General features: G+C 43.0%; 1 protein-coding gene across 15 annotated transcripts in view; it reads right to left on the bottom strand.

The window, feature by feature from the left end:
- ZBTB20 (zinc finger and BTB domain containing 20) overlaps positions 1-26,500 on the bottom strand; it is a 513,942-nt gene that overhangs the window by 113,386 nt on the left and 374,056 nt on the right. The window contains exon 1 of one of the 15 annotated variants that reach the window (XM_069785802.1): positions 3,973-4,958. The exons of 13 other annotated variants lie outside the window; for them this stretch is intronic. The gene's annotated coding sequence lies outside the window, so the exon portion shown is untranslated. Of the gene's footprint in view, positions 1-3,125; positions 3,604-3,972; positions 4,959-26,500 lie in introns of those variants that run through there. One more of the 15 variants, XM_069785803.1, reaches the window with a different exon arrangement.

The following is a 26,500-nucleotide window of genomic DNA, read 5'->3' on the forward strand; positions in this document are numbered from 1 at the left end:
GGGGAAAAAAGTCATCTCCTTTAACTAAAATGTGACTCAGTAACAGAAATATTGCTGCCATAAGGCTACTTGGCTATACACCTCCAATTGCTAGCTGCTGTCTGGCTCCCTCCATCCTATTATTAGGCACCAGCGTTCTGGTACAGGAAACTTTTATGGGTGGCGTACACAAAGCACGTCTGATTTCTACCTCGCACTTCATCCTCTACTCCTTCAGCACAACCTTTCGTTTTCTTACAGCCTTCACTTCCCCCCTTTGCTCACCTAAAGGCAGAAAAGCCCCACATAGGGATCGCTACCCGACAGCTTTTCGAACTCGGTGTGGAGAAGGTGCCCAAACGAAAGAAATAAATAACCAGAGGAAAGTTTATGAAAGTGAAACGAACGGCGCGGAGTGGCAGGAGCGGCAGCAGGCAGCTCTGTACTGCTCCTTAGACTGACACAGGTGTATCCCAACTTCACCCACTCAGGCAGGAGAGACAGAGGGACACACACGAGTGCGTACGGACATGCTGAGAAGTGCCAGAAAGGGCAAAGGAAGAGGTAAAAGAGACAAATAAAACCGAAAGGTGTTATTTATTTTTACAACTCGACAATGAACTTCAATTTTGGCAGAGGATTAAAAACAGCCCTGGGAAATGATTAAGGGCTTTTTATTTTTTCTTTTCTATAAAGCTTCAGCACAAAAAAAGAGATTATAAAAGGGATACGCTCGCACAGGCACACATAAAATAGGGGGGGAACTGGGGAGAAGGAAGTGAAAGGAAAAGAAAACAAACAGCCTCCTAACAGGCCCATACTGCTAACGGGAGTCCAAATAAAGAGTCATATGATATCTGATAGTGCAGGACACGTCGCCAGGAGCTGGAGCGGATTGCCTGCAGGAAGAAAGAGCCAGTGTGTTACTGCTCAAAGAGCTTTTCTTTCCCCTTTTTTTATTTTTTTTGCCCTCTCCCTCTTTTCTCCTGTACTGTGAATGTGCTACTCTCAGGTCAGGTCCGCGGAGTCCCCGAAAGACAGCTATCATCTTTCTCCCTACTTCTGGAAGCAGTGAGAGCCACTGGAAGATGCCTTCTAGTTGAGATTGAGGGGGGCTAAAACTAGGTTTCAGCTCTGTTACATCCTCCCTGTACTGTCACCATCTCCACGGTTGCAGATACAAAATGCTCACAAAAGCATGTTACATTAAAAAAAAAAGGGGGGGGGGTAGAAGAAAAAAGATTCAGACAGAAAAAAAATGAGACTGCTTATCCTATGGAAAACTTCAAAGGCCAAGTCCCATTTCTGTGCTCTTTTGTTTACTTTTCCTGTGATTTTTTTTTTTCCTTTTTGGAGAGTGAGACAGCAAGAGAGAAGTCACAGAAAACATTCAGACCATGAAAAACATCAGGAGTTGGGAAAACTCTCCGGAAGAACGAGGAAAGCGAGGATTTTAAATAAAAGAAAGGCATTTGTAATTTGCCAAAAGTTCCTCTGCTCGTTCTGTTTGCCAACAGAACGACCAGCTCTTTTCGGTGGTCCATCCCTCTCCATCGAGCATTTCACGTTAAACTGGGGAGCCCGCAAAGTACTTTTGACTCGACACTGCTGCTGCTGTTACCCAGGGAAATGCAGAGCACCTGGGTTACCTGCAGCCGAGGTACCTGGACTTGGAGCAGGGGACTTGAGGCCACGACGACCCCCAGCTTCTGCTGGGGAAGCCGTGCCCACCACAGCTTTGGTGAGGGAAGAGCCCCGGCTAACGGAGCCGGAGGGGTGCAAGCCCCCAGCGTAGATACCGGTACGAAAACAAAACTGTGTTTTAACCGTCCGTTTCACTTGTCGCGGACGGTTTCCCTTCACTTTTGCGAGGGACGGGCTGTATCCTGCAGGACTTTTTGCCACTGTAGGGTAGTGGCACTCCTAAAGCAGTGCAGGCAGAGCCCAAGGATGGATTTTCCCCCCTTCATCACATGAGAAGATGTAAATGGACTAATTCTCCATGTACACTTACACAATGCATAGATGTTGCTTAAAAACAATGCCATAGATACACATGCGATACCTATGTAGCTGTAACAGATGACCTCTTCCGAGGGAAGCCTGCAGCATGAATATAAAAATCAAGGTATTGTAGTAATAATGCCCTGCATCCAGAAACAATCGTTGTAACTCTGTAATAATTTGATCTAGTTCTGTATATTGTGAGCTTCTGATTTTTTTGGGGGGGGATATAATATACAGCTTCCTCTCTTGTTTTCTGTACCACTGCTGTATGATGCAGTTTTTAGATTGGTAATTTGTCAAAGCCAGGAAAATACAAATGAATAAAGGAAGGCAGGCAGAATTTGGCTAAAGAAAGCACTTCCTCAAGCTACTGAATCTGCAACAGTATATATTCTCAAACATCCTAACCATTGTACAGGAGACCCTGTAGAGAAGATACCCTGTATGTTATACACTGTATGCAATAAAATTCCAATCTAAACGTCTCCTTAAATGTGATGTGCTATTCCCTTCCATATTATGTGTGCCTTTTCCACGTAGAAATAGACAAAGAGTGTATCTATAAGAAATACATTCAGAAGAACAAAAAATCTACAGTGCAAGGAGGTCTATCCTGAAATCCTCAATTTGGGGCTCGATTAAAGAACCAAACTCAGAAGGTGAAATGGAGCCATTTGAGAGAGGGTCCCACGGAACAGGAGGAACAAGCAAACAAACAAACAAACAAAAAAATCCCTGAGCTCTGACTAATCATTTGAGCTGCCAATGAGAGGTGACTTTTAGACAGATGGTCAGGGAAAAGCTGGGTCCGTGGACACAGACGTTAGTCCCCCATCTGTATTTTAGGATCCTAGCTTCAACAAGCCATTACCAACTTTTTTTCTAAGTGACAGAAAGTGAAAGATTTCTGTTCCCACTCATTTATTTCTTTTCTACTGAAACCACCCCATTTCCCTCTTTTTTTCCCCCCAGTAAGAATCTGTTGTTTGATTTTTTAAGTAAACAGAAACTGTTTGCAGTATAACTTTTACGCCAAAAAAAAAAAAAAAAAAAAGAGGCTAGTTAAGTTGGCAAAACAGCAATTGGATTTAAAGAGAGAGTTAAAAAAAAGGGAGAAAAGAATGACATATCAAACTCACTTGGTCTCGTCCCCCTTCCATTCCTGTTCTTATTAATTCCAAATTATAATTTGGAGGTAAGGCAACTGCATTTCCTTTCAATCTATTTTGTTGCTGCCACACATTCTGTGCTTTGCTTCTCTCTCTTTCTTTTTAGGAGGGGGGGGAAAAATCCCTAATAAAAATAGAAAAACATATCTCAGGCGTTAAGCTCGCTCTCCCCCTTCCTTTGTAAAGAACTCTTTGTTCTCTAGTGAAAATGCTGAAAAAAATCCCCGGGCTCCCTGAAACAAGTGCAAAACACTTAGAGGCTTTTGGGCTGGCGAGGAGCCAGAAACCCTCCCGCTGTCTGGTTAGGAAGAGAGGAAAGAGAGAGAGAGGAGAGAGAGGGAAAAAATTGGAGCTTCCTTTAATAGACATAGGAAGCAGGTCCTTTTTTTTTTTTTTTTCCCCTTCCTTTTTTTTTTTTTTCCTTTTTTTCAAAACTGGCGGTCAAGCGTTAAGTAACTCCCTGTCTAAATCCACCTGCTGGAAATGAACTTGGGTAACCCCCCCAGGGGTGCACAAAGAGGAGACACAGTAACACACTCCCGGCTCTTCTCCCACCCGCCCCCTCCCCGCTGCCCTGCTTCCATTCTCCCTGCTCCCAGCACACAAATGCCCACGGCTCGCGCTCCCCCTGCCACCACCAACCAACGTTCCAAAATAAACGCTCGCTCCGTCTCCTTAAAGAGCAAAGGGGGGGGGGGGGGGGGAGAGAGAGAGAAAAAAGAAAAAAAAAAAAAAAGAAAAAAGGGGGAAAAAAAAAAGAAAAAGCTTTTTTCCAGCTCGGTTGCGACAGTGATAAGGGGTAGGGAACATCTCATACCTGGTGTGAATGCTAATCAGCCAGGAGTTCTCCTTTTTTCCCAAGACAGGGAACTGTTTCCTTCCAAATTTATTAGAACCTCCTCCACTGCCTCTTTGAAAAACCTTCTTTGTCACCCTCTTCCCAAGTCCTGATACTTCTTTAAAAAAAAAAAAAAATGGCTTCGGAGCTCCTTCTATTCTTGATATTGATTCTCTCTCTCTCTCTCTCTCTTTCTCCCTCTCTCTTTCTCTCTCCCCCCCCACCCCCCCACCCCTCCTCCTTTCTCCTGTCTCTGTCTCTTCTGAGTGGTCTATTGATAAGTCCCTAGAGGCACTGGGTCAGCCTGCCCGTAGGAAACCAGACACAATGCACAAATCTCCGAGTGCCATTCTGCCATCAGCAAGCAGACCACGTTTAGGAGAGAGGAAAAAAAAAAAAACACACACACACACACACACACACAGTAGAGCAAAAGACAGAGAGAGAGAGAGGGAGAGTGTGAGAAAAAGACTGATTGGAACAGGAGGGAGGGAGGGAGGGAGGGAGCGAGAGAGCGAGGGAGAGAGAGCGACACTGCCAGTCAGGTTAATCATCCCTACTTTAATTAGCTGTTCGGCTTAGACATAAAACAATTGAATTTGAATGATCTGTCAGTGGGCTCGGCTGAACCAAAGGGGAAATGCGAATATTACAAAAAAGACTGTTGGTGTATTCAGATAAGCTTGCCGGGAAAATCCTCAAAGGATAACTATTAAAACTTACCACCAAACAAAAAAGTACAGATTCAAATGGCATTATACAGAGGCCCTCTCCAAAAAGCTGGGAGATCCCTTCCCTCTCTTTTTCACACACCGCCGCAGCTCTCGCTGAAATAAACACCCGCGCCTTCCCGCAGCTTTCAAACGCTACCTGTCCTGCGGGGTGGGGAAGGGGCTGCAGGTTTGCCGGCTACTTCGGCTCGGGTAAAGCGAGACCCTGCTGCCCGTCGCTTGAATTTTCCCGACGGATCACTGGAATGTTATGATTCTGGAACTACACAAGCTCCGAGAGCGCATCCTTGCCATGGATGTCTGCACAGACACAGACACACCGAGTACCTGCCGGATACAGATGGAGATGCTGTAAAAAGGCAATGCTGGGTATTGGGATAGCCGAGTCCCGGGCACTGGGGAGGGGGAGAAGTTATACCCCCAGAGAGCTGGCAAAGCGCTCCATTCCTTCTACCCTGGGCTGCAAAACAAAGTGCAGTTCAAATGGATGAATCCTGGCGATAACCAGCGCAGCGGCAGCGCTGCGTGGCGGGCAAGGCAGAGATTTATGACACTTCTGCAAAGTCTGCTTCTAAAAAGGTGTGGGGCCGGCGGCCTCAACCCTCGAGAGGGAAGGCAGCAGGTATCACACTGCTGTGAGAGGGAGCTGCCAGCGTGTTTAGCCCCTAGACGTCACCCCCTGCCCCGCCAGAACTTTCCCTTGCTCTTGCTGGGGACCTGCTTTGGGTTTCAGGGCACACAGGCTCTGATGTCCCCTCCCGAACGAATGGCAGCAAGGGGGGGTGCGTGCGTGTGGATTTATTGCGCGAGGCAGGTATATTCTCTGTGTTTTAAATACGTTCTCTGTATTTCATATAGGGTTGCAGCTATAGCAGTAAATCCGTAATTCCTGATCAGCTCCGTGAACATCTGCTGTATATAAACTTTTAAATGGGCACAGCTAACCTGCAAGCGTCGCTCAAAAGCACGGGAAGAAAATAGAGAAGGAATTCGCAACGTGGCTGACTGCTGGCCTTCGAGAGGGAACGCTGGGATTCCCCCCCTCACTTTGCGTTTTGGGTACAAATGCTTAAGGAAAGAAGAAACAAAAGACAGACAGAAGCTCTAGCAACTTCTCTACTTTAATTTCATCATCTTTTCTACAGGCATCTCCAGTCAAAGCTAGCACCAGTTTTTACGTGGTTCACCATTAATGGAGAGCTGACGGGAGGGATCAATATTATTCCTTCCTCCTATCACCCTCTGCTATGGGAAAAGGTGGGTTCCTGCTCTTTTCCACCTTTTAAAATGCCACGTGCTGGGTGACTGTGTCCCATCTGCCTACCAGGCCGCTGGGGCCCGTTGGCTCAGCGCAGATGACAGCAAGAACTAACCAGGGTCAATAGGAGAGGGATGCACTGCGGAAGCAAACAGGACATTGGACTGAATGAGCTCTGTTAAATGCTATTTATGAGCCACCTCCCCAGCCTCCCCAAAATACGAATTGCTCCCATTTGAAATATTACGGGATTATGGGAGGTAAGACGCTACCAAAGAACAGAAAAGGAGAATTCAGAGAAATACAGTGCCATCAAAGGCCTCAACTCCTCTCCAGATGAGGAGATTTTGTAGAGCACAGTGACACAGACAAGTAGTTTTCTCTTCCCTGGGTCAGTACCAAACTAATAATCCAGCAGGGTGCAAAACAGCTCTGGGCTGTTTCTAATGAAATATGCAGAGGACCTGACCACTTGATGCAGGGGTACAGGGGAAGAAACAGTGTGCAGTCATGTAATTACAGGCTATGGTAATGGTACAGGGGGCCCGCAGGAAGGTTGCACAGACAACATTAACTGTGGCATTTCCTAAGTGCTTGACTTCGTAACATTAACATTACAGTAATGCATTTTCAATATAATTTCTCGGGGTTTTCTTTTAAAGCCAACTTAAAAATCCAATGTCATTCCATGTTGCTGCTGATGCTGAGGCGGGTTAGCACCTGTGGAGCTGTAATACAGAACTTCACCACTTCAGCCGGCAGCGTCATCGGCAGCAGGATGCTTACGAGGTGATCGACCACTGGAAGAGTGTGAGGATAATTCTTTCAGGGGTCTGACGGTGTCTTCCTGGCAACCGGAATGCTGAGAGTCAGGAGCCCTAGGCTGACTTCCAAGGAGAAAAGTGCACTGCCATGGGAAGAGACCCTTTGGTCCCTGGACCCCTAAACCTGCATCTCTTCTGTGGCTGTCGGTTTTGCTTCCATCCCCTCCATTCAGTTGACTCCATGGACTGCTGTTCCTCCTGTTTTCTAGCTTGCGCTCTCTCATGCTATTTCTCCCTCCCCACACTCCTTCTTGCAGTCTGTTCCTCATCCCGCTACCCCCAAATGAGCATCCCCTCAAACGCCTCTTTACCTCCGCTCTACCCCAGGCACAGAGAGACCCTGCGCACAGAGGAAAGTGAGCTGCTTAGCATGGTAAATTAGGCCACGTGGCGTTCCAGGCTGCCTTAACTAGACCACTTCTTGCAAGACTGTTTAAAACTAACTCGGGTATCATAATTTGCAATCCACAGTGTAGACATATCAAAATGTCCTTGTTCTCATTTCCAGTGCTTGCTGCCATAGCAACCCCTGGTCAAAAGGAAATTTCCATTGATATCAGAAGGAGCAGCATTTCACCCAGGTGAGTTTTTACTATGTGGCACATATTTTATTAGCATGTGTTCTTGATATGGTGATCCCCAAATCTCCTATAGTGCTTAATGTAGAAAGCGCCTCTGTTAAGTCCTGCTCTCAGTAGGTCCCCTTCTACTAGAAGCTACATAAGTCAAAGACCTCCTGATTTCTACCTGAATATCAACGAAGAGCAGACCAGGAGTCTAAATGCAAAAGGCCAAGAGCAGCTCCAAAAAACGTACATCATCTTCCCCTCCTGAGATTTTATCACGGATTTTAATTTAGATACATGATGACGATGATCTCTCTCTTTGCGTCGCACCCTCTTGCTTGCTCGTCCTTCACATAAATCATTGCATCTATCAGGGAGGTTTAGCCAAAGCAGCGAGAATTGAAAGCTCAGTCTGATCAGTTGAATAAAGTTTGCTGTTTGCTATGGAAAAGGCAATCAGCGCTGCAGCAAGCTTTCAAGCTCACGTGGATGATACCCACTCCATAGGAAGAAAGTGTGGCTACAGAATTGGAACAGATCTTTAGGAGAACTGTACCAGGATTTGCCACTAGCAAAGGGCAGGACTGATGAAAGGAAAAGCCACCACCAGAACTGCTCCTCGCTTTCAGACTTCTACATGAATATGTAACACCAGCCAAAGGCAGGACACAAGACAACAGGAGACCGGGAAGAACCTGGAAATGGCAGAGTACTTGCTCCTTTAACGTATATAAAGTATTCTGCAGAGCAACTTGTAACACTCGGTATGGCTGACATGAGCTGACATTAATGGAAAATCAACAGATCTGGGTGGCACAGACAGGAATTTGGTTCCTTTGCAGTGAAGGAGCTCTGTCTACCTGAAAAAATGGTATTTAACTATGTAATCTCAGGATAAGTTGTATAAATACATTCCTCTAGATTTATTGGCTTGTCTTCATAAACAGCTGTGAGTCTGTGCTTTTTGTTCAGAGACATAAACCAGCACAGCATATTGGAGAGGGTGAATATATGGTTATCATTCAATATGTAAGAAATGAGAGAAAAAGACTGGAAAGTCCACCTATTACAGAAATCGACTCCTTGCTTATGTTTTGGGCAGGCATTCATTCCTAACTTGCACCGCTATACTTGGTAGATAGATACCTTTGTATGCCAAGGTGAGAAAGGTACCATGCCTTGCATCTAACCTAGTTCATTTCTGTCATATGTGAAATTTGATTTTCTGGGGCAAAACAACCAACCTTATTTCCTATTGCACTCGTTACCAGAACTAGCCCCACCACATAAAACTATATCAAATGTCCAGGACTGGTTCCTAAAGCACCTTTTACTGACGCTGTGCAGTTCCCAAGGCAATTCCCTTCAGAGATTTCCTGACAATAGGGAAATGTAAATGGAAACATCAGAGGGGCTCCATATTTTTTCTTGCTCAGACAATCCATATATAATAGCCTCTTTTGCGGAAGAGCAAAAAAAAAAAAAAGAAATTTAAAAAAAAAAAAGAAAATTTGCGAATTGGGCTACGAGAGACATTTTTGTTCTTCATTTTGCACATTACCGCCAGCACTAAGATGCTGAAAAGTGAGCCATGCCCTCACGGGCACCAGTGTAATCCCCTTGCCTTCACTGGAAAAGCAACAGTGCGACCTAGGGGAACTCTATAAAACGTCTGGCTGAGAAGACACAAGAAGAGCAAGACTCCTGCCGTTCTTCCTCTTCGGCTGCATTGGGCCAAAAAGTAAGGTTTCGAAAGTGCGTTTTCACAACAAATTAAGGAAACCTGATCACTGGTTAAAAAGCAGGTAAACGAGGAGGTGACTTTCGCAGGTGATGTTTTCCGTACGATTGTATGGTTGCTTACCGTGAAGGCCTCAGAAGACTTTAAAACACTGAAAATATTAACTCTCTACCTCGCTCTCTACCCTCTACCACAATCCATACTGTTGTTACCAGATTGCATCTCTGCTCCAAAATTAAAATGACTTAAACAGCATCGTGTGTTATATTCAGCCTATTCTATTCTGTTCTGTTATATTTTATTCTATGATTTTTGAAAGAAGCATCAGTATCTCAGGGTATCAGGACGCTTAATTTTCTCTCATACTTTTATAGCAAGACGATTAAAATTTTGATCTGAAGAACTTTAAAGCGGATGTCGGCCCCACTTCTGTTCTAAATGCTGACGTGAAACATGCTATATAACCCTCTTGCTAACTTTGGTCCTGTCACACAGTCACAAATCTTATTCCCCGCATTTGGAGGTGACAGGTATTGTGCCTCTGCCTCCAGTCTTTCTTATCTAAAGATGTCCTGTTTCTGTAGGCTTTTCCATAGGCTCAATGCTGAGTAGAAATTGTAATTATTTTCATATTCCTCATTCGGGACAAAACCTTCGTAAGAACAACAGTATTGCTAGCAGTCTGGGGAGCTGTACAGCCTCAGCATGCCAAAACCGTGAGATTCCCACCAAACCCACCCCACCGAGGGCTTCTGGCTTCTCTGTCCAACCATTAGTTTTGTCTCAGGGACAGCTGCAAGGGTCCCTACTCTGCACGTACCACTTTCCCTCTTAGACTTGGATATAAATAGAGTGGGAAGCCAAAGAGCCAGAGGAGGGTGTAGAGTTCTGCCTCTCTTCTGCAGCAGATATGATTGTCCATCATGTCCTTGGGCTGGGTGAAGCCGTGAGGAAAGAAGACACAGACAGGGTTGATCTCCACCTCCACTCTCTCCACAGACACAGCAGCAGCTTGCAAGGTGACGAACAAGACCGGCTCAGGAAATGAAGAGTAGTGCATCACTCATTTTTCCTGCCTGTTTGCTCCTAATTATCTTCCAATACATTTCACTGGTAGTTTTATCATACAAAAAGACAGAAGATCCTTCTGGTTTCAGCACATAATGACTACTTTTAAAATGGCTTGCTATTCATTCTTGGGCAAGCCTCAGTTTCTTCCTCCCTCCCTCAAGTTCACTGCCTCTCATTCTGGATTTGTTGGGGTGGGTTTTTTTGGTGGCTTTTTTGGGGGGGGAGGGGGGGGCGGTGGGGGTGTCAATTCTCTGATAATGTATTCCAGTAAAAGGAAAAGAAGGGGCAGCAGAGGTGGCTTTCACTTTCTTTTGATGAGATCGTGGCCACACTGAAAAGGAGTGTCCACAATCTCAATAATTTCATTTTGGCCAATACAGGCTTGAGCTATGCAACTCCTGTGTAGCCCCTAGTACAAATCAACAGAGCCTCTTTTATACTCGTCTTCCAATATTTCTTTCCGACCTTAGAGAAACAGAGAATTGCTATAGGGCAATGAACTCTCATTTTGCCATTGACATTTCTGCAATCCATCTCCCTGAGTTGGGAGACCCTTTCACAGATCCAGAACCTCACCAGCATAACGAAGAATTAGTATAATTAAGAATTAGACACAGGGTCTCTAAAATGGGAATCATAACAATGACTAACATCACAAGAGTGTTTTCAGAATTAATTCGTGTAAGTAAAGCACTTAAAAAGATAAAAATGTAGGAGCTGCCACGTCAGATTAGACCACTGCTCCATCTAGTTGAACGTCCTGTGTGCAACAGAGAGCAGCGATAAACGCAGGGTAGCAGAATTGGGGTCCCCCTCTCTGTGCAGGAACAGGGTTCAGCCTAAGCACCGTCAATGCCAGTCCTTGGTTACAGCATTATTTTATGACTTTGGGGACATATTTAAGCCCCTACAACCCACTGTCACTAAACAAAATGGTCTTGCAATGAAAGGAAAGAACCAGGCACAGCAAGTGTCTGGTACAGTGGCCATACAGCTGTACATTCGTCCCTGCGCAGGACAGCTTCTGATCAAGAGTTTCTGCTTATCAACAAGAGAATCTAAAATTATTCTAAAAATCTCAAGTTTCAAAAACACAGTTATTGAAAAAACGTGCAGTAGGATGTAAGTACTTACAAAATGGGTAAATAGAAGGACATACGTGCCACACAAACGAGCTGGTTAAAAAAAGCAGCCTGATCCTCACTGGCTCTGTTTTGAGCAGGGGTGAGGGTTGGACCCAGATGACTTAAGGAGGTCCCTTCTGAGTTTTATTATTCCAGGATTCTGTGATTCCACAATTTTCCATTGCAGAGTTCTGTCACTGAACATGAAACAACTTGTGGTAAACATAATTTTTAATGAAAATATTATTAGGGTCCGGGATAGAAACTCCAGTTCAAAGCTGGAGAAAGAGGCTGACCCTCAAGCCTGATGATTAAGGGTGTGATGAAGGAGACCTGGAAGGAAACAGACTCCCACACTCCCTCACCCACTGCAGGAGTCCTGACCCGGAGCCATCAGCTCTATTGAGGTGGGTTTTTTGAAAACTTGTTTCTTTATGAAAAAGTTTCATAAAGTTTCATTCTCATACTACAAAATTTCAAATGTTTTCAGCATGGGGCATTGCGGTTTCCTGGCCAGCTCACCTATATGACTATGCATTCTGCCAGTATCTGCACAGACCTTAGATGACTGCTAACATCAGTTGTGACAAAGGTAATGACAATCTTTCTATGAAATGTCATTATCTCAGATGGTTTGACACCTTTATTTTAAGTCTTACAAATTTTTCGCTTTATGAAACAGCCTTATCTGAAAAGGAAATGGATGGGTTCGGATGAGTTTGTCTTCCTTTAAGAGTGGGGGTTTACAATTTGGTTTTACCTTTGTATTAATCATGCAATGGTTAACAGAAACAATCCATACAATGCAAAACCCTGCTGAAAGATAGAGCCACAATAGATTTTTGTGTATGATTCTACTCTATTCTATATTCCACTTCAGGACAGAGTAATGAAAAAGAACAAATTAGAAAATAATTTGTGAAAAAGCAAATCCCTCATAACTGACTGAACCATAAACGAGTCCTATGTTACTGGGACTGGATAAAGTATCATCAGTGCCGGATTATTACATAAGAATATGTTAGTAATGTAGCAGGAGTCTAGTCTTTTAAGATGTGAAAGAGCGTTATCTAACCTCTCCGCAAAGTTCAGGAAGAGGAGCCATATGTCCAAATAATCATTTCCTTGCTGTGTTTAACATGTCAGTTTTTTCAAGGGGCCTATTTCAAGTTTAAAAAAAAAAGGTGTGAAATGCATTTCGATTTTTTTTTGGCAAAAGCAGCTCATTTTCAAGCTTGCAAGGAAACAAGAAAAACAAAATCAAATGTCAAGTAGATTTGCTCTTTGTTGTAATTAATACGCAAGCATTTGCTTGTAGATGGTCCTGAGCCTGAAAGCAAGTAGCGTCAGTCATGGTGCTATTAAAAACAAGTAGTTCTCTGGGAATCAAAAGGCCAAGTGTTCAACCAGTAAAAATCCCCACTCAAATCAATGGCCCTAGGCCAGTTTACATCAGCTAAGGATCTGGCCACGAAGGAAGGACGGCGGGAAGCCCGAGGACATGCCACGTGTTTGCCGTGTCGGGCCCTACGTGTGATGAGACAGCAAAGAAAGGTAGGGCAGACTTCTTCAGAGCGGGAGGTGGGAAATGATTCACTGAAAATAAGGAAATTGCAAAGCCCTATGCTGCAGGCCACATGCACGCTCAGTTTCTGGTCAAGGTTACCGGAGATTTCTCTTTGAGTCAGAGCAATGTACTGGATAAAAAGGCCCTGTCTAGCCAGGGGGGTTTCCTGAGGCCATCGCAGACCAGCTCAACACGCTGTTCAGAGGCTCGTTTTCACGAAAGATTTTGTTGCATTTGTAACGCTGGCTCCGGGTCCCCTAGAGCTTTAAGTGCCACATCACAGTGCTACAAGCCCAGGGCTGAATGCCTGGCGCAGGACCAGGCGTCTTCCCTTTCTTCTCTCAGTTTCCTCAAGTCAGCAGGTGGGGCTCCGGGGCTCCATCTTGTTTTGATTTGTGGGGGGAATTTTTTCTCCAAGAAGGTTGAAGAAAAAAACTCCTGTTGAATATTTGCTCTTCTCCTCCTTTCCCCCCATGTTGTTTTGTTGAGGCATTTGGGGAGAGAGAGAAAAAAGATTTTTTTTTTTTTCTTTTTTTTTTTCTTCAAGGGGGCTTGCTATTTTTCCCGACATGGAATGCTGGAAACCCTTCATCACCAAGGTCTACTGGCCTGAGATCTGCTCATATTTACGTCAGGGTGAATCAGTAGCATTTAGACTGAGGTGACCGGGAGTGCTCTGGCAGGCAGCTCCCCTCCCCAGACGTGGGGTCAGCCCCACCGAGCCAAGCTCTTCAGTGGGACCAGCCCCAGCCCCAGGCCCGTGTGTCCTGGTTTCGGCTGGGATAGAGTCCATTTTCTCCCCAGTAGCTGGTACAGTGCTATGTTTTGGATTCAGTATGAGGAGAATGTTGATAACACACTGATGTTTTCAGTCCTTGCTAAGTAATGTTTATACCTCGTCAAGGATTTTTCAGCTTCTCATTCCCAGCCAGCAAGAAGGCTGGAGGGGCACAAGAAGTTGGGAGGGGACACAGCCAGGACAGCTGACCCGAACTGGCCAAAGGGGATATTCCATACCGTGTGTCATCATATAGTTTACATACTATAAACAGGGGGGAATTGGCCAGGGAGAGCGGATCGCTGCTCGGGGACTAACTGGGCATCGGTCAGCGAGTGGTGAGCAACTGCACTGTGCATCACTTGTTTTGTATATTCCAATTCTTTTATTATTAATATTGTAATTTTATTATTGCTATTGTAATTATTATTTTCTTCTTTTTTGTCCTATTAAACCGTCTTTATCTCAACCCACGAGTTTTACTTTTTTTTGATTCTCTCCCCCATCCCACTGGGTGGGGGGGGAGCGAGCGAGCGGCTGCGTGGGGCTTAGTCACCCACCGGGGTTAAACTGCGACACCTGTGCCAGGGCACAGAAGGGGCGTAAATGGACGCAGGACAAAGAAAATGTAAACCTCTACCAACTTTCTTTGTGAGATGGTCAGAAAAGTGCTGGAACTCAAATGCCGGGGGGAGAAAGTGGGGGCAAAGCCAGCACAGCAAAAAGCCCCACCAACAAAAGTGCGTGATACTGGCCAGGATAAGAGAGAACCGGGGCAACGTGTATTATTTTGTTACTTGTTTTCCCGCATACTTGTGTCTGACGTGTAATTCTCTCCTGTCATTTAGGTCACTGCTGGATTTAGCCCTATGGGTTTGAACAATTAATTATTTTCAGTGATAGAACTATTTCATTTTTGAAACTGGTTTGAACGGTAGATTAGTTCTAGATTAAATAATTTAACTACAGATCAGTAGTAGGTGTTTGCTCTATATTAAGTTGGTGTATCACTGAGCAGGTATTACTTTTTAACATTTTAATATACTTAATAATTTATAATGCTACATTGTAAACTGACTGAATAACCACCACCTTGGAACACTACCGCCAACACCTCCAAATTTTAATCTCCTCTCCAAAAAGCCTTGTTCAATCTTTTAAATGATCAACTACGGAGAGAAAGGAGGGAATGTAACCACAAAAGACTATGAAAAGAAAGCTGCTTAACTCTGTGAACATCAGCTCTCAGGCTGCATGACCTTAAGCAAATGCTATGCCTTGGTTTCCCCATCTCGTACCTAATTAATCGATTGCTGTAAAGACCAGGCAGTTCTTTTTAAGATGCTTTTCAGCAGACTACTCGAGGCAGACATTTCAAACAATTTCTCACAAAAATCTCTTAAAACAACCCTTAAGTTAGAAGAAATTTGTGCTCAGGTGTTCTGTTAAATCAGGAAGTGATTTATCCTGTGCCTCAGTTTCCTCTGCAGCTAAGTGCTGAAAATATAACCTCCCTACTTCACAGAAATCCAGGGAAAGCTAAGTCAGTAACAATTACATACTAATTGCAACTCCTCGGGCAGAAAGTCTTGGAGAATGCAGTAACGTTAGATACCACGGATAACTGAGGCAGAAGAGGCCCAGAGCTCACACTGTCAGAAGTTTTGAGGTTCACCGTATCAGAACCAAAAGTTCTGAAGTCACTTTTGTGCAGAGCAGCAGTCCCTGGGAACAGGGAGGATGCCTTGTGCTCCGCTGCCAGGGGAGAGAGAAGGGTTTCGCCTTGCTCCCTCCTCCGGTGCCACTTCTCCTTCCCAGCCAGCACCGCAGGCTGCTTCTCTTCTACCTGGAGAGAGGGGCACCACGCAGATGTCTGCTTTCTAAAAGGAAAAGCAGGAGTGAGAAGAGCAGCTGCACGGAGAAGGGACGAAGGAAGGGCATATTTTCAGAGGAGGGAAAACCACCAAGCATTCAGAAGTGGCAAAACAGCTTTATAGAAAAGGAGAATACTGGAGATATGTAAACTGAACGGGCTGCTCAAATACCATATTTAAGTTCAACCGATCATATTAAGGGTCAGGAACGATCAGTCTGGGTTACAGAAGTGTGCAATTGGCCAGCTAGACTAAATACAGCCTTTACCTTCCTGCAGTGCTTAGATGGGGACAGACCAAAACCGAAGCACTGGAGGTCACTTCTGATACTCAGCAGAGAAACTCATCCTCCCACACGTTACTATTATGAGGTCTGAAACGCTGCAGACAGAGGACTGAGCCCTCGGGAAGATACAGTGTACGTTATGGAAATAAACTGGAAGCATAGGTACAGGTTAGCAAGTCTTTTTCCCTCCAGCTGCCATTGATAGGAATGACGCCCACTCTTGCACTGGCAAAGGGAAGGAAAAGATGAATTAATGTCACTTTCCCTTCTCTAAATTCTCAGATTTGATGACTAACAGGCTGCAATATTTCACTAAGAAAAAGGCCTGTTTTTTACTTAAAAGCACAAAAAGTATACAGAGAAAGTAATTTTCAAGGTCAGAGGGTTGTTTTGACGTTTAAGAAATACTAAAACAGATTTTGGCTTTTAAATTTGTTAACCAGAACTACTTCCTGACCTGAGAGACAATTACCAAATTTCTAGCTGACTACAGGCTTTTCAGGCTAAGCTAGAATTATCAGATATATTGTGTTGCCTAGGTGCACACCTCTGTGATTTTAAAACAAAATGTTGATCAATCTTAAAAAAAACATAGTTTCTGAGACCCTTCATACAAGTAACATGCACCCCTTCTCACAGTAACTGAAGAGGCAACCCTCCCTTTAACAACTGTTTTGGTACAATATTTTGCTCACTACTGGAGAACTCGATAGCTTAAGATTAATATACTAATGAAAAAAACGGAGGGAAATAGAAATATTTCAGGACACAGAAGCCAAATAACTCCTTTTATTTTATACCAAGACTTTGATCCTCCCACCAATCCTGTTGCAATACAAACCAATTTCATTTGATACTACGTCTGACAAGCCAGACTTCTCTGAGATTGCAAAACTCTGCTAAATCCCCAGGCAAACTGTATATGGGCTGAGGGAAAGGTTCACAAATGGCACGTACATGCAGGTGGGCCACACATGCACAGGTAGCCACAACCTTGCCATGCAAGCACAACAAAACTTCTGTGCATATATAGTATCAGAGGGTCATATTGTTGTTAAAGACATGCAAGAGATTGCATTGCTTCTCCTTGCAGCGTGTTTCTCTCACAAGCCATCCTGCCCACCTCCACGGCCCCATTTGTGCAAAGTGGGTTGTAAAATAGTTAAGTTGTTTAAAATGGAGAGGCTGTATTTTCTGCCTTGCCTCTCACGCCAAAACACCCAAACCACTTTTGCTGTTTCAATTAGGCAAGAAAATGAAAATTTTCATTGTTTTCTCTCCATACTTTTTTTTCAGTGACAAAGCCTGAAAACTTTCAGCCAAAAACCAGCGACAGCTCAAGATGCAGTCTTGCAAAGGCAGCTACGCTGAAAAACAAAAGCCTGCTGGAGTGGAGTGGGAGCAAAGAGGATGCTGCAAAGTTTCTGTTGCTTCCTAAATGCCACCCATATGCACCTGTGCTATTTAAATGATGCCAATACTTGTATGGACTATAATGGGAAATTCTTTCTAAGAGTGCTTACTAGGCTTTTGTTTGTTTCTCCTACTTCAGTCAGAGTTGACATGCAATTGTATTTAAAGGTCTGTTGTGGTTTTTTCGTAAGTTCTGTTCATAATAGTTAGCAGGGAAGCACAGAATTTGCCAGCCTGCAACTCGGTTGTACTCACACTGCCCTGGGCCTTACAGGATGTAACTCTTTCTCCAGGGAAGGATTTATCTCTAACAGACTATCCAACCCACTGACTTCTGCCTTTTATTAATTCTTCTCCTCTTTTCTCTATCCAGTCATCTCAACATATCATCCTCTAGTCAACAAATATTTAGAAATCATACAATCTAAAAGACTTTCTCAGGAAAGTGAGAACAGATGAGCTCTGATAAAAAGATCCATGAACATGGTACTTCCTGGTGCATAGGATATATACATACCAAAAGGAGAGAGATGCATAACAACACTGCTCAGCATTTGAATTGTTTTAGGTATAAGAACTGCAAAACACTTAAATGCCATAGTGGAGAAGTTTTGGATCAGAAAATTACTTGTGAAGCTGAGGAAGTGATGCTGCCAGCAAAATGAGAAGAGCATCATTTCCTTCTAATGCCCAGTTAAAGGCTGGCTTGGGCCGTGATTCTGGCTTCAGCAGGAGTACAAGGACAGCTTCTTGTGAGAACCACTGGCAACACCAGACACCTCAAAGGGGAGATGATAAAGGCAAAACAAAAGTGAGGCCCTTCGTGAGCAAGATGGTCAATACGTAGGGCACACAGCCAAAGCTTTCGAAAAGCTGGGAAAAGATCGATGGCGCCCTGCTGCGCCGAGGGGATTTGTGGAGTTAGGTGTTCCTAGCTAGCTAAATTCAATTTTTTTCTTCATGTGAATCCATAGTTGAGGTGCACAGATTAAATCTAACTAAATCTGGGGCTACTGCAAATATGCCTGCAAAAATGGCAAGCTGAAGTCTGTCTCATGATTACCGTTTCTCAAGGAGCTCAGATCAGCTGTGCTTAGAAAACGAAATGATATTTATGTCCCACTGAAATACCAGCACTGAATTCTTAACCTGGGGTTGCTACTGAAAATCTCCTGCATAATGCACAAGGCAGCGCCGAGTCTTGCTCTCCCTCCCAGAATCAGTGGTTCTGCCAAGCTAAAAAGAGTGAAAGCCATAAAAGCCCGTTTAATCGGGAAAGTAAGACAATGGCACTCCGAACGTTGACAAGGAGTGGGTTTGTTAGGTTAGAAAAGCATCTCTGATAATAACTGAACTTCAAGAGGAACAGTATTCTGGTGAGCTGGGTCATAATTGCCATGAACACAGAGAGGAAGAAACTGAGGTGCAACGATAGGAGATCAAGTGATTTCCTCAGCATCGGAGGGAGTTTTACGGCTAGGGTTAAAGTGAAAATTCATGCCTTGGTCCCGTTAGCAAACCACAAGCTCATATTGCTTTTACTACAAACAGATTTCCCTGCACCATACTGTACTTTTCTTCTTGCTGACTGTTCAGTATGATCATCCAAAAATACTCCTATTTGTGTTATTTTTCACACACACCGCCCTGAAACAAAATTCAGTATGAAAGAAGAGCAGTTTCCTCCAATACAGCTCAACATCCAAACTAAGCAGCAGTAAAATCGTATTTATTCACTGACTGAGGTTTCAAACAGTAAAATGACTGTTATTGAGTTATAGATTGGACCATGCCCTGAATAAGACCCCAGAATAGGTCTCCCGTGACAGCTCTCTCACCTTGACAACCCTCGGGAGCGCTGGGGGAGAAGGAGGAATGCATGCGTGCTTCTAACTGGGGGCGATACTTGAATATAGTCAAGCTTCACGATCACAGTAGGCAGAATTTGGCAGATTTTGCCTTTGGGAATGAAGTGGGAGACAGAGAGAAGGGAGCTGGGTACCTGAGGCCAGCGTATCCACGCGAGCGAGGCTCTTCACCTGCAAGCTGGGGGCGCCTGAAATGGGACTCGGGGAGAGAGACGAGCCGGGAGCTCGCCGATGCCGAGCGCGCCCGAGAGCGCGGCCACGCTACGCGAGCTGAGCGATCCGAAGGCACGGGTGCTAAACGTAGTCTCTTCTCTTTCTGTGCAAACTCTGGCAAGCCCTGTACCTTCCTCTACGTCTTTGTTTTCCTGTTTGAATATGTGATGTTCCGATGAAATATAAATGTTAATATTTGATTAAGTCACAGCTACAAAGCTTAGTTCCTTAAAGTCTAGTATAGATCTTTGAAATCTTTGAAAAACTATATAAATATGAATTCTTTTATTTTTCTAGCATTACATTAACAACCATACAGTGGAAGCTGATGAATTAAATAATCTCTGTCTATACTTGCTTATACCTTTCTGAAACAGTTACCTTTTCAGCAGATATTTCTCATGCCTTGTCTCAATCCAGAAATGACATTTTTGGTAAAGCTTTGCAAAAACCCATTCAGCTGTTTTTGAGTCATCCAAGTATGTAAAAAACAGTTTCCAGCTGTTAAGTTTTCCATCAGCCTTTTTTTCTTAAACACGCTTGTATAATTATAACACAGCTTTGTTTTAAAACATCAAACTTGACACGTACATAGTCCTGAAAGAGAAGCAGCGGCACTGCCATGTTTGAAACCATTTGGTTTTGAAATAACAAGGTTATTACCATATTAAAATATCTTTCTTTTCTTAAGGATTCTCCCAGACACTGAGCTATACTTTAACGGCAGACACTCAAATTGTGTAAATGACCAGTAAAAAAAGAAAAAAAAAAAAAACCCAAAGAAAAAAAAGACACTATTCTTGCAATCTGTGACTGTGCTGTAACAGGGAGGACTGGGGGACACTGTTTACCCTGGGAGCAGGCTCAGACCTGCCTACGGTGCACTCTGCGTAAGCACGTGCGCTCTAAAGGAGCACGGCTAAAGCTCTAGCCTGGTGTTTTCACAAGACCCAGCTCGGCTTCGTGCACTCCGGAGAGACTGGCAACGGCAAGACCCGTGTGCTCGTCAGCTCTGTCTGCTGGCGGGTGGCTCAGGGCTGCTCTCTCCAAGCCCAGGCTAGTTATCCGGAGTTTTAACAGTCCATGGGCTAATAGCTGGCAATAAGGTCAGAAAACATGTAGGTGGCATGGTCTGCTTTCAAGATCATGCTTCAACTACTAGTACAGACCTACAAACATGTACTCTCTAAAAAACTTGGAACTGGCACTTAAGGTGGGAGAAGGACAACTGAATCCTTCGCCCTCGCCCACAACACGTGGTGCTCCCCTGTGATGGCCATAGCTTTCCATAAAGATTCTGAATTCGGTTTGGCGCTGCATACTTCTACAGTTTTAATTATTGCATCTTTGCAATAGAATGGCATCAAATCAGACTGGAGATGATTCCTCACTTACATTCTGCCTAGATAGAAATGCACTGACATGATACCAAGCAGATAAGAATCAGCCATTTACTTAATTTAAACACTTCATTTAATCTGGAGTATTTCATGTTTTGATGTCTTAGTGGAGTAAGTGTTGGTTTTGAGAATATTAGTGGTGGCTGAAACAGGAGCTGTAGTCTGATTGATTGTTGGATTACACAGCTTTCACTCTCAGAACTATTTTTTTATATGACGACGTAAAGGTGTATGCAGCTTTTATGCCTTGCATGAACCACTGGCCTCAGCAAGAACTCTTCCGTCAGGCTGGAGGAACTCTTTCTAAAGATGCAACATTTCTGCAAAAGCAAAGTCACTGCATGTGTAGATTCCTATATGGGGCTCAGCTGTGCCAATTTGTACAGACAAGAAGAGACTCCATAGCTGTTTCTCATTCAAAGTAAATAGCGGTACCTCCTGCTCTTCCCTCTCCTGGGACATATCCTCCTACCGTGCAGCTGTGAGTCCACAGAAACTATCAATGTCATGACATGACAGTGAATCTGAGAAGACAGTCTGACTCACCTGAAAGCAAAAGATACAACCCTGATGGGCTTTCACACAGAGAAATGAGCGTGTGCATGTGCGTGTGCATGCATACACTCTTCCTTACTTTACACTACCTGTGCTTTCATCAGTACACCTATAACTCAGTAGTATGTCCATTCATTTGAGAGGTTTTCTGAATGTGTTTCAAAGCACATCAAACATATAGGCGGTGCTCAACAAACAAAATGTCCCTGAATACAATTACAGGGAAAAAACTCAGCGGTTCCTACCCATCACACTGTCTTCTCTCTGTACTATCTGCCTTGGAAAGCGCACAGCTAGGGATGACACAGTAAGAGACCCTATTGTAAGCAAGGGGGCAGAGGTAAGGTTGCTGTGGGAACCTTAACTCTAAATTTCCTGAGTTTCGGGAAGATTAAAATCTCAGTCTCCACATCCCATTAGCATACTTTTTGTGCATAGAGAACATGGCCCAGGCAAGTGTATTGTTTCTAAAGGAAAAGGTATACTATTGGGTAAATAGGTGTCTGTGCACATTTTGGCAACTCTAAGCTACATAATTCAGTTCTAATCAATGCTACTGGATTTTGAAACCCACTAGTGCAATAACGGAGTGGAAAAAGCAATAGGAAAAATCCAAACAAGCTGTAAGTTATGCTGTATGCTCTACTATTCTGAGCGTCAGTGTCGAGACAAAAGAAGAATAAGAGTTTGCCATTTGCTAGTTGTTAATAATCAAGAGAAGATCTGCCAGACACACTCTTCAAGGGCTCTGTCTGTCTGGACCAGGTAGATGCTGCAATACACAAAGGACTTTCCACACAGAGAAAGAAAGAGTGTTCATGGACAATGATGCAGCGTTCTTAATTAAGATTTTCATTACTGATACATACATTAAGGTTTTGCTAATGCAAGTGCCCAAGCACTCTCATGTGCAGGTAGATGTCTCTGATTCTATCTCTAGAAACCCTTTTGCAAATCATCGTGAACACCCACCAGCCAAGGCTCAAAATCAGCTCACCTGCCCTTTGCTATAATGACAATGGAAAACAAAAAATGATATTTTATTTGTCTGCCGGATGAGAACTTAACATTTTGCAGGCGTGAGAATGAATAGGCTTTTGCAAGGCTGTGCTGCAGCACATTGAAACTGATTCTGATCTCACTTACACCTGTTTGATGTTGATGTAACATCAGGAGCTTCAATAGCATGAGTGCAGCAAAAGTTGGAGGAAAAAATAATGAAAGAGACACCAGGTAAATGGAAAATGGGATAAAACACAACATGAGTTTGCCAAAGGTAGATTGTAGTAGTCTAACCTGATAACTTTCTTTGATAAGATAACTGATTATCCAGACAAAGGAAATGCAGTAAATTTAATCTATCAGTACAGCATTTGATACAGTATCACAGGGGAAATTATGAGTTAAGATGAAGACTTGCAAAAGGACTGTAAGGTGAGCAAGTGCTTACCTGAAGGGGAGATGGGGCTGTGGTGAAAAAAGAATCACTGGCCAAGGTGAAGGCTATATTTCCACAATTTTTTAGTTAAACAAAATACCACTTTCTACCTAGTAAGATCTGGGGAGAGTGGGTAACATTTCTTTACGAGGCCCCTCAAAGGGAGGGGGCATACAGTAGGAAAAAGTGGGACCATACTTAACAGCCATAAAAGGAACAATCAACTTCAATAAATTGCTCATTAACAATATTTAGGCCTCATTCACCTGTAATGTTTCCATGTTATTTCTATGGTTCTGTCCTTTGGGAAGTTCAAAGATGCTACAACTCAGTAGTTCAAAGATGCTATAACAGCAGTTTACTTGTACGGTTGAATTAAATATCTAGTTCACTTTTGTGCTTTCAAAATATTCTTATTCCCAGAACAGGATGCCCATTCATCTACAAATCTGCTTGCTGAATGCCTCAGATCTCGTTCGAATGCTGGACCCTGCCTCCCAACAAAATGCTGCTGGAATAAGATGTGGAGAAGAAATACTTGGTGAGCAGAAGGACTTACGAAAGCATTGCTCCTCCCTGAACATGTTACATGCTTTTCTTGATCTATCCAGGCTATGACGTTTTGTGAATTCCACCAGTAGGACGAACTGGGCTGACCACTAGCAAGGCAAAGACGTTGCACTGGCACACTGTATGTACCAGGATGACATGCATCAAAACACAGCCATGCCAGAATGAAAGGTGAAGACAATGCCACAGAAGTCCCAGTAGAAGGTATCAATGTGAGATTAATTTGCAGACTCCAAAATAAATGATCTGCCAGCATATTTTCAACAAGTTAAGAAAAAAACCGGGATTTTTGACAATCTTCCTTGAGGCATGCCTCACTCTACAGGTAATTCAATGACTAAAACTGTCACCTTTCCATTAAAGTTCACTGGAAGAAGAGGTGCATTTTTATTTTAGTCTTCTGTGGCAGAACTGAACTACTTAGTGTCGTAACTAGACCATGCTAAGCACGCATGGACTTTCGCGCAAGAAATTTGCACTAAAAACCAAAACTTGAAGGATTTGTTAAGTGCTAAAACTGAAAACCAGCTTTGGAAACACATCATTCTTTGGGGTTGGTTATATGCTGATCACACACAGTAGGTTTCCTTCACAACCTTCAGTGCATATTGCAGAGCATCCAGAATGTAGTACATTAATTTTTGTCTTTTACGTAAAAGTGGATTTACTGCAAAAAGTGAAATTCTATTAATCCCTTTTACAGACATCCAGGATAAGTGAACACAGATGAATATGAAATTTAAACACACATCAAGATCCAAATGTTGCAACTGGTCCTTACTTTGGTGACTATGTAAAGCATGAATACCTTTAAATTGTATGCTATTTGAAGTTGGGATTCCAATTTTGTCTCTGAAGAATCAAGTTGTTTAGTGTATGCTTAAGAAGCTAAAACATTAGAAAACAGCATTCACAAAACTGATACAGCTATTCTATTAAACTTAAAACTCAATGTGATGGAATGGGAGAGAGCAAGATCTATTCAAATCCAAACCTGTTTGCTTTCGGTGGTGTGCAAAAATCTAATATTTTGGGCATGCAAACATACGAAATGAGAATATTACCTTGGGGGCTGAATTTGTGAACCATATTCAGCATGATATTATCCAAAATGATGGAAAGAAGCAGCAGTGGCAAGAACTTCAGAGGAAGAAAACATTATTTCTTAATACCCTGTGAACCTTTTATGTCTAAGAGTTCCCATTCCTACCAAGTAGTAAAACAGCCTTCATGAAGCATGGCCTGAAGACTAATTACATATGTTTTGACATGTGCACCTGTGTAATGGCACACAGCTAAACTACAAGGCAGATGGCTTTCACTTCTTTTTTAAGTCGGAGAGGCGGAGAGAATACAGAGATGGAGGAGGTACTCTTAAAAGCTCATTTTCAATCACGGTGTCCTACCCATAGGACGTTCAGCATGAATACGGAGACGTGGTCTGGCATTTAAACTTCCGTGAGTATTCATGTTTTGGTGCCAGTTTCAGTAGTCAAATCTATGATCTTTTGATCAAGAGGTGACTTTTGGGAAACCACCTATTTCTGGATATCCAGTTTTATAGTAACCACTCCTCCAGAGCTACTTGCTCTTGGTACCGTTTTTACCTTATATCTGGTGTGTACATTTTACAGAGACAGGTATACAACATAATGTTAAAGCAGGGTGCATCAAAGAGGATTTCTGCATAAGCAGCAGGACTGAAAATACATTTCAGAAAAGAGACAGACATTTGGTGATATAACTGTAGAATAGCAACATGCTTGCCAAAGTTGGAAGATAATTTACCATAACTGCAAAGGGAATATTCTGAAAAACTCTGCTACACTCTGTAGTTGTGCCATTTTGTGCAGTAATTTCAGACCTAACAAACTGGACTGTCTTAATATTTTGATAGTTAGTGTTCAAACTGCTGTAGGAAATGCTGCTACTGATTCAGCAAGGTGGTCTTTTCCATCCAAATATATTAAATTATGCCAGTGTGGGGTAAAAGCACGCTGAACAACTGCATTTTCTTTCTGTCCCTTTCCTTTTTCTAGCTAAATCTAAAATATTATGCTCCTAGAACTGTCTAGTTTAAAGTCCATTTTTTTTCTGCTGTAATCTGTTATATTTCAAAAAAAGCTAACACTCAATACATTATATTACGCTAATTAGATGAAAAATAACCCAGAACAAAAAGATCTCTAGTAAGCATAATGGCAGAAAGGTGTGACATTTTCAGCTGTCATGCTGGCCAGTCTTAAATTCAATCTCATCTAACTCCAGTGGATATCTTGTAGGCATTGCAATTAGAAAGTAGGTTGCATACATGCCTCTGTTGTAATCCACACATCATATTCACAGCCATGGGCAGCCATTATTATTTGTTAAATAATTTGAATGTTAACACTTAAACTAATGCTTGAATGAAAAACTAGTATTAAATTTTGCCCCTTTTTTTTTAACCTGGCCACTTCTCTGTTTTTCTGGATATTTGGTCTATTTTTATTAAGGACGTTTTAGAACAAACCCATGAACTTTGTCAGATTTTTTTTTAAATAAGGTGTTGTTTCATGTAAATCTGTTGCTTAAGTCCATTTGATGGTTATGTCTTCAGATAAAGAATAAAGCTTAAAGTTGTGGCACTTGTTCAAGAACATTCATCCCGAGGTGCGTTCCCAGTTACACAGTTTGATTTCTATAAACACAGCAGAGCAGAATTTCTGCTCCACTGCTATTTTGAGCCTGTTTCACCATTTCTCTCATTTGCAAATGCCAAATAAAGGGCCTCTGCCCATGTTATTCTCTTTTTTGGAACATTCCCTTCCTTCAGGAGACACATAAAAGCTGGGGAAATAATATCCCCTTCCTGTCTCAGGTTGCTGTATAGATGACCATTCCCTTCCAAGAACCCCTGATTTTCAGAAGCAGATCGACCGATTCTTCTGGATAATTTGCATGCCTATTTATTACCTTAATTATGATAATTCTTGAAAAATGCTAACTCTTGAAAGCTGTTGTAAACATAAGGCTTATTACATCTAGACTTTTTTGGCATTTTGCAAATGTTCATTTTTGATTCCTGAATAAGCTTGACCTGGAGGTTATTACCCTCCTCTGAAGTAAGGGAGAGCTTCTTAAGAAACCTGAGAAGAGAAAAGATGCCTCCTCCCTGTTCCTGATGTAGCAATCGCTGTTGTTGTTCCTCATCTGCAAAACAATACTAAGCACACTAACCAAATAAAGGG

Source organism: Haliaeetus albicilla, chromosome 6 (assembly GCF_947461875.1).
Source record: "Haliaeetus albicilla chromosome 6, bHalAlb1.1, whole genome shotgun sequence".
NCBI classification, from domain to species: domain Eukaryota; kingdom Metazoa; phylum Chordata; class Aves; order Accipitriformes; family Accipitridae; genus Haliaeetus; species Haliaeetus albicilla.